The sequence below is a fragment of the Myotis nattereri genome (genome assembly GCF_964212035.1).
Source record: "Myotis nattereri genome assembly, chromosome: 3".
Classification (NCBI taxonomy): domain Eukaryota; kingdom Metazoa; phylum Chordata; class Mammalia; order Chiroptera; family Vespertilionidae; genus Myotis; species Myotis nattereri.
Genome location: NC_138077.1, coordinates 184,617,754 through 184,625,910, shown reverse-complemented (window position 1 = coordinate 184,625,910; position 8,157 = coordinate 184,617,754).

Sequence of the window (8,157 nt, the reverse complement as noted above, 5' to 3'; positions counted from 1 at the left end):
TTGCTGTTAGTGGCCTGCCAGCCAGGAACCCCATTCACCTGCACCCCAGACCCTGACAGGAGGGAGGAGGGAGCCCCATTCCTCACAGAGTCGACAGGTGGCCAGTTTGATGTCAGGGGTCTGCCAGCTAGGAATCCTATTCACCTGCATATCTGTATAAAGTTTTAATACATTATATTAGAGGTCGTGGTGGTACTGTTTTACCCACAGCGTCTAGAGGAATTGCTGCAAATTTACTTCTCAGTGGAAGCACCTTTTATTCCCAATATAATTACCAATTCCATTAAATGAAACTTCAATTTCTAGACTCAATATAAAGAGTGAAGTTGCTAAAACTATTAAAAAGGCCCAACTTGCCCTGACCGGCAATTCTTTGTCCAAAAAATGAGCATGTTCAAAAATTAAATGAAGAAATTTTGGATATACTCGATGGAGATTTTCACACATATTTGAGTGATGATTCCATTGATTCAACAGATGATGCTGAAAAGGAACATTTTGCCATCGAATTTCTTAATAATATTACTCCTTCAGGAATGCTGTGTCATAAATTAAAATTGAAAGTGGGTGCAATCATCATGCTATTGAGAAATCTCAATATAAATGGGGTCTTTGTAATGGTACCAGATTTATTATCAAAAGATTACGACCTAACATTATCAAAGCTGAAGTATTAACAGGATCTTCGGAGGGAGAGGTTGTTCTGAATCCAAGAATTGATTTGTCCCCTTCTGATACTGGTCTCCCATTTGAATTGACTCAATGACAGTTTCCCATGATTCCAGCATTTGTGGTGACTATTAATAAATCACAAGGACAAACTCTAGACAGAGTAAGCATATTCTTACCTGAACCCATTTTTGCACATGGTCAGTTATATGTTGCTTTCTCTCGAGTTTGAAGAGCATGTGACATTACAGTTAAAGTTCTAAATACTTCATCACAAGGGAAATTAATCAAGCACTCTGGAAGTGTTTTCACTCTTAATGTGGTGTACAGGGAGATATTAGAATAAGTTTAATCACTTTATCAGTCATTGTTTGCATCACTGTTGTTTTTATATCATGTTTTTGTTGTTTTCATATCATGTTTTTGTCATTTTTATATCATGCCTCTGTTGTTATATCCTTTTGTTACTGTTTATTTATTAATAAATTTATATATTATTTTCATATACATTTTACTAATTTCGTTTCATCTCTCACACTTCTATTATAGAGAAAGGGCAAATAGCAATATTAAAATATCTCTGCTCATTAATTCCCTTTTTAATGTGCACGAATTTTGTGTACCGGGCTACCAGTCAATAATAAAAGGACATGGTAGTCCAGGCATTATGCAACAATAGAGATACACAAACTGTCCCCAGTGAATACTACTAACCAAATACCTACATAAGACAAGCGTCTAGTGACCATGTTTTTGATACCTTAGAGTATTTTAGTTAAACTAAGGAGTCTAATAAGATTGACTGGTTGGTGGGGGGATAGGGGGTAACGTGGGGATAAGGACACATATGTAATTACTTAATCAATAAAAAAATTTAAAAAGAAAGATTGACTGGTTGCTTCTAGTTGTGCTGGAGAAGGTGAAGAAAGAAAAGGAGAAGGTTGGGGATTCAACTTCCCAGCCTAAAGTTCTTTTAAAAAACCTGAAAGCTTCCATGCCTGACCTGAAAGAAACCTTTATGTCCTTTATGTAGTCACAGGCCTTGGCTAGGATTGAAATTTCTGAAAACTAAATCCAGAATCTCATCTCACCAGTGTTTGAATAACAATACAAATTGAATTTCCAATCTTGCAGTTATCTTCTGCTAAAGTGGAACATTGATTGAGAAGTAGTGAGAGCCTGAAAATTGGAAGTGGGGCATATGGGAAAATCCCAGTGAAGCTGGAGACATCAAAACCTTACATTCTGTTGAGTTTTCTATAGCAAATGCTTAGTATATATCTATTCCAATTATGCATTCCAGAAACCTCAGGAGAGGTTTAGATATATAGTACCAGCTAGGTGACAATAACTTTCAGAGCTGAGGTAAGTTTCTTCAGGAGGCCATATATGCTATAAATCAATGTCTAATAAATGGTGCAGTTTCTTCCATTGCCATGATTTACCAGTTCAAGAATCAAGGGATGGAAATGGGAGTAGCACCATTCATTGTTACCCCTAGTGATCCCATTAGCACATTTTTTACTTCTTGTCCCTACAATCTTATGCTCTGTTGGCCTAGAATTCTTAGTTCCAAAGGGAGAAATGTTTCCACTGAGAGACATAATAATTATTACATTTAACTAGTGAGTAAAACTGCTAGCTGGCTATTTTGTGTTCCTCATGCCTCTGAATCAAAAGTAGTTACTGTACTGGATTGATTCTGATTACCAAGGTGAAATGACCAATGGAGGTATGTCTGTAATACAGGATATATCTAGAGCGTCTCTTAGAACTGCCATACCCTGTTATTAAATTAAATAGAAAAAACCACAACCCAATTCAAGCAGGACTAAAAACCAGGATCTTTTAAGAATGAAGGTTTGGGTCACCCCACCAGACAAAGAACCATGTCTAGCTGGGGTGCTTGCTGAGGGCAAAGAGAATATGGAATTGGTAGTGAAAGAAGGTGGTTATAAATGCTAGCTACGGCCATGTGACCAATTGCAAGAACAAGGACTATAATTGTTTTATTTCTTTTTTATTTTGTTATAAATATGTTTGTGTGTGTGTGTGTACATGAATGTATCTGATAGTTTTTCTTCCTCCTCTTTTTCCCTTCAAATCTAACATAAGTCAACTTTATATCACAGCATTTAAGTTACAGTACAGTGAACAGCAGCCAATGACATTGCATTGTCTTCGGCGGGGCGGGGTGGGGGGTTGTTAATGCCTTTTCATGATACACAGGGTAGCAGCAGAAGTACAACTTTATTATAGTTTTTATTTACAGATTAAGAATGGTTTAAGGGAATGTGTGTGAATGCCAAGTAGATAAGGGGTGGACTGTGACATCTAGTTTTACATGTCAACTTAGATAGGCTATAGTACCCCATTGTTCAATTAAACACAAGACTGATGTTGCTGTGAAGATTTGTAGATGTGGTTAACATCTACAATAAATTGCGTTTAAGAGTATTTCCTTGATAATCTAAGAATGCCTAATATACTCACTAAAAGCCCTTAAGAGCACAGTTATAGAAGCTAGACAAAGTAAGAAAAAATATTCTTCCTTAGGGTTTCTGCAACACCTTGGTTGTGGCCCAGTGAAACACATTTCAGATTTCTGATCTCTTAACTTGTAAGATCATAAATATTTATGTTTGTAAGTCACTAAGTTTGTTGTAATTTTCTATAACATCAAAAAAATACTAATACAGGGATAGAAAGGCAGGCAGAAAGTAAAAAGATAGGAAGAGGGCAGACAGGCTGGAGGATCAGCAGATGAATAAGAGTTAGGTAGAAAGTCAGAGTTAGGTAGAGACAGGGAACAGCAAACAAGTAGGAAGTCTGGAAAAGAGAAACAGAGAAGAGTAGACAGTCTGATGAGCAGGAGCAGGAGGGGACAGAAGCTGATGACAGGAAGACAGCATGATAAACAAGAGGTCCTCAGAATTTGTTCTTGTGCCATCAAAGGTTATAGAAGCTTTCTGAGACACAGGTGGATCCCATTCTTGGACTTCAACCCAATTCCCAGTAGAAATATGGGGACTTTGGAGGGATCCAGCATCGCTCAAAGCAGAGCAGGTTCAGGGGCATGACCACTTCCAGCTTGTTCATGGCAAACTGCTTCCCGATGCAGTTCCTGGGCCATTGAGAGGAAATGACATGAGAAATGGTCTTAAACCCTGTTTTGAGCTTGGCAGGCATTGGTCTTTGCAGGAGCAGGGGGTTCTGATGTGAGTCAATTCGATCCCCTTCCTTTTAGGTCACCCACATTTCTACCCCACTAGCCTTGCTTCATATTCTGCTCCTGAACTTTAACAAAGCCTATCTTTTTTCCAGAAGTAGCTCCTAATTTCAACTTCTATTCTCAGAAGTCATGATGGGGAAAGGTCAGTGCCCTAAGCCACTAAGTCAAGTCAAATGAGTCATTAAAAAGTTAATTATTAGGCCCTAGTCGGTTATGCTCAGTGGCAGGAGCATCAGCCTGCGGTCAAGGGCACATACCTAGGTTGCATGCTAGATCCCCAGCCCTGGGGGCCGGGGTGGGGGTGGGGGGGGGTGGGGCGGGGTTGCGTGTGGGAGGCAACCATTCAATGTATCTCTCTTGCATCGAAGTTTTTCTCTGTCTCTCCCCATCCCTTCCATTCTCTCTCTCTCTCTCTCTCTCTCTCTCTCTCTCTCTCTCTCTCAATAATAATAATAACAACAACAAATAATAATAATCAGTGGAAAAGATATCCTTGGGTGAGGATTAACAAAAAAGAAAAAGGAAAAAAAGAGAATTAATTATTAGTTTGTTCACTCCTTTCACAAGCAGTTTCTGGTTTCACAATATGGAGGTCAGGTCGAGGCATAGTGTGGAGTGGGGTGGGCCACACTCTCAGGCCCTCATTAGGGGGATGCACTGGGACCTCAATCTTCAGAGAGAAGGCAAGATGGGGTTGTATAAGGAAGGCAGAATGACAACAAGGAAGCTTCCTGGAGGGGCCACCATTTAGCCACTCTCAGCCTATTGTACTATCTGCTTCCCAATAAATGGTCCAGACTCCTGCCTCTTCCTCCCTGTCAGCTATACCTCTTCCTCCCCAGACACTAAGGCACAATTCAGGTTTCACTCAAGGACACATCGCCGTCCAGTGCCCAGGACAGTGCAAGGAACATGGAATATTCAACAGTCTGCTCAATGTGTGAATAGTGAGTGAAAGAGTGAATGAATATTTGTCTTCAGTAAAGGTATTTGTTTCATAACTGTGAACTCTTGAATTCAAGGACAGTATCTTTCATCTCTGTGTTCCCACCTCCTAGCACAGGATTTGGCACACGAAGACAGTCTTAATAATAATTTTATATTTGATTGAAGTTAATTGAATTTTTTTAAAAACCAAAATGGAATAAATTAAGACTAAATATGAGTTCTGCCTAAGGATTCAGCTGTCTAGCACGCTTCTGTCCTCTAGTGGGAGTCATGTGACTTGCAGCCAAGGTCTATGAGGAAGAACTCAATTCTGGAAAAATCAAATCCTGGAGCTAATTTCTAGAAGAACAATTTGCGTAAAGCCTGTTCTGTAAAAGTTGATTCACCATTAGAGGAATTTAAAGAATCATCGATTCAGAAAATCTATATAGGGTGAGAAGTAAGAAAGAATTAGAGGCTCATATTTTGGAGCAACTCAAGTTACAGCTCAGTTTATCAAGTGCCATCCATGAGCCCTTGGGGATTTGCATTAACTCATTTCATCCTCACAACAACCTTCCAAGGAGTGTGCTCATATTCCCATTGTTCAGATGAGGCACCTGAGCTTCAGAAAGGCTGAGTAACTTGCCTATGATCACATAGCTAGGATGTGGTAGGGCTGGAATTCAGAACAAATGTGAGCCAAAGGGTGGCCTCCAACCATGTAGGTGTCCCAGATCTGGTAATCAATTCCTCTCTGCCATCAACCTGAGGGCTCCTCAGAGACAGGACCATCAGATCCATGACAGTGGATTTTCTGATCTCCCTCATTTGCCTAGACTCCACAAGAAAGAAAGCACATCTCCTTTATCCTCGCTGATTGTCTCTGTAGCCCTCATATCTCAGGGAATTAGAACTTTAGGACTAAATGATAAGGCCACATTCAAAGGTTATCATTTGTTTATTGAGCTTTTTCTATGTTCAAGTTCTGTGCCAAGCATGTTATATTCCTCCTCCAAACTACAAAGTAAACATCCAATTATGATGAAGGAACAAGACCAAAGAACTGCTATAGGACACATGAATCTAATCTGCCACGGGTTCTTGCAGAATTCCTAGGTTAGTGACTGTGGTGAAGTTCAGACCTCTGGGTAAGGAGCGTCCATCAGGGAAGGTGATGGGCTTGCTAAGTTCTCTGCTGACATTTGGTACAGGTGGATAGAGTCACAGTGCCTCCTTGATGCACATGGTGGTGTAGGGCATCTGATCCACGTGATCCCTGAAATGAATGAAGCCCAACCTGAGGGCAGGCAAGGCCCAGGCAGACCATGGCTTCTGGTCTAGCTGGGTGGCAGGGATCTCCCATCTCCTGAGCACTCACCAGGTGATGGAGGCACCATCCCACAGAAGGCTCTGGATCTCCTTGCAGCACCTCGGCTAATACTAGGGGTGAGCAACCAGAGCATAGAGGGTCCAGGAGATACCACTGGCTGTGGTGTCATGGCCCTTGAAGATGAATGTTCCCACTTCAGCACAAATGTCATTGTCAAACAAGCTGTTCCCATTCTTCAACTGGGAAAGGCTGGGGAGAGTGCATGGCTTGCCCCTTCCTCTGTACTTCTGGGGAAAACCTCAGGCCCCTCCTATACACACTCACTCTGGCAAAGAGAAGACTGTCCAGAAATCCAACTTCCTCTTTTTCCTGACCTCCTCAAGATCTTCCTCACCCTGCAGATGCGCCTTTCTCAGTTTGCTCACTCGGTTTGTTCCAGAACAGTGGTTCCCAGGCAGAGCTAAGGGCTCTGGATACCCAGAAAGAGCAACCCACAGTGGCCCCATCTGCCCCCCCCCCCCACCCTGCTGCAATATGGATACCAGTGAATCAGAATGAGTGTGGGAGAGGTGTGCACATGATGGGTGAGAGGTCTAGCACCATCAGATTGTAAGTCAGGCCTCCCCTCTATAGCACACCCATGGAGTAGGCTCTACATGAATGCTGCTTGGAGAGGGTGACATCACCAATGCAGTGACACATGTGAACACCAGCACAGTCCATTGCACCCTGACATCTCAATTCCCAAGCCCTGCGCCAGGTAAGTATCCAGTGGGGTGTGTTCTAGCTCCCAAAGGGCAGCAGGGGTCAGACTCTTCCTGAGGGACAGGGCCAGTCCCTTTGAGATGTACATGATGAAGGAGGGGAGCAGTCCAGGAGGTAGAGTCCAACCTGTGTGTTGATGGGCGAGCTGGCAGGCCCACTGGCTCCAGAAGCCATCAGGAGTCAGCCAGTAGATGATGTCGTTCTGGTAGAAAAAATTCCTCACTCGAGAATAAAAAAGATTTTTCCTATCCTGATGGCCTTGCAGTTCCTGAAGGAGAAGATACAGAACAAACAGGGTATTGGGAGGCCTCTGACCTGGAGGTGAAGTGGGGCTCTAGATGGTAGTTTCCAAACAGTGGGGACAGGTGACACTGAGGCATTCATTGCTCCTATCCTGTAGCCCTTGAGACCCTCAAGCCTTTATAAATAACATGAGCAACCAGGTTTCTCCCTGTGCCAGGGATCAAGGATCTGTGGCTGAGTCAAGCTTTGGCTTGGACTAGTATTTGTCCATAGTCAGGAGCTCTCGACAGATTCTGGCTTTTTGTGCTAGTGAGCATCCAAACTGCCTGAACTGCCTCTCTAGTAAGTCCTTATCACTTGGTGAAACAAAAACTCTGCAGCTGAAGGATTATCACTGACCTGTGTGTCGGGATGTTGCCCTGCTGGCTGAAGGCATACTTCATGAGTCATCAAGGAGATATGTTCAGAGATTTCCAGATGGGAGTCCTGGCTGATGAGCTCCTCCCATTTGTCTTGTGGTGGGAGGGGGACATTGATCCTCCTCTACTCCACCAGAGGGCCTCTGCTGATCCAGCTTAGCTCTCGCCTTGCCTCTCCAGTTACCTCACTGTCCTGAACAGAGGCATTATAACATGTTAAGATTGTACAGCAAATGTTAGTAAAGTGAGGACTGTATTCTCAGAAACTGTGATTATATTATTACTAGGGGCCCGGTGCACGAAATTCGTGCACTGGGTGTGGGGGCGGGGAGAGTGTCCCTCAGCCCAGCCTGCCCCCTCTCACATACTGGGAGCCCTCAGGCGTTGACCCCCATCACCCTCCGAGCGCCTGATCGGCCCCTTGCCAGGCCTGATGCCTCCGCCAGAGGTGTCAGGCTTGGACAGGGGACCCCCAACTCCCCCCGATCACTGGCTCTGACCACCGCCCAGGCCTGAGGCCTCTGGCCCAGGAATCATGCCTGGGCAGGGGACCCCCATCTCCCTCTGAT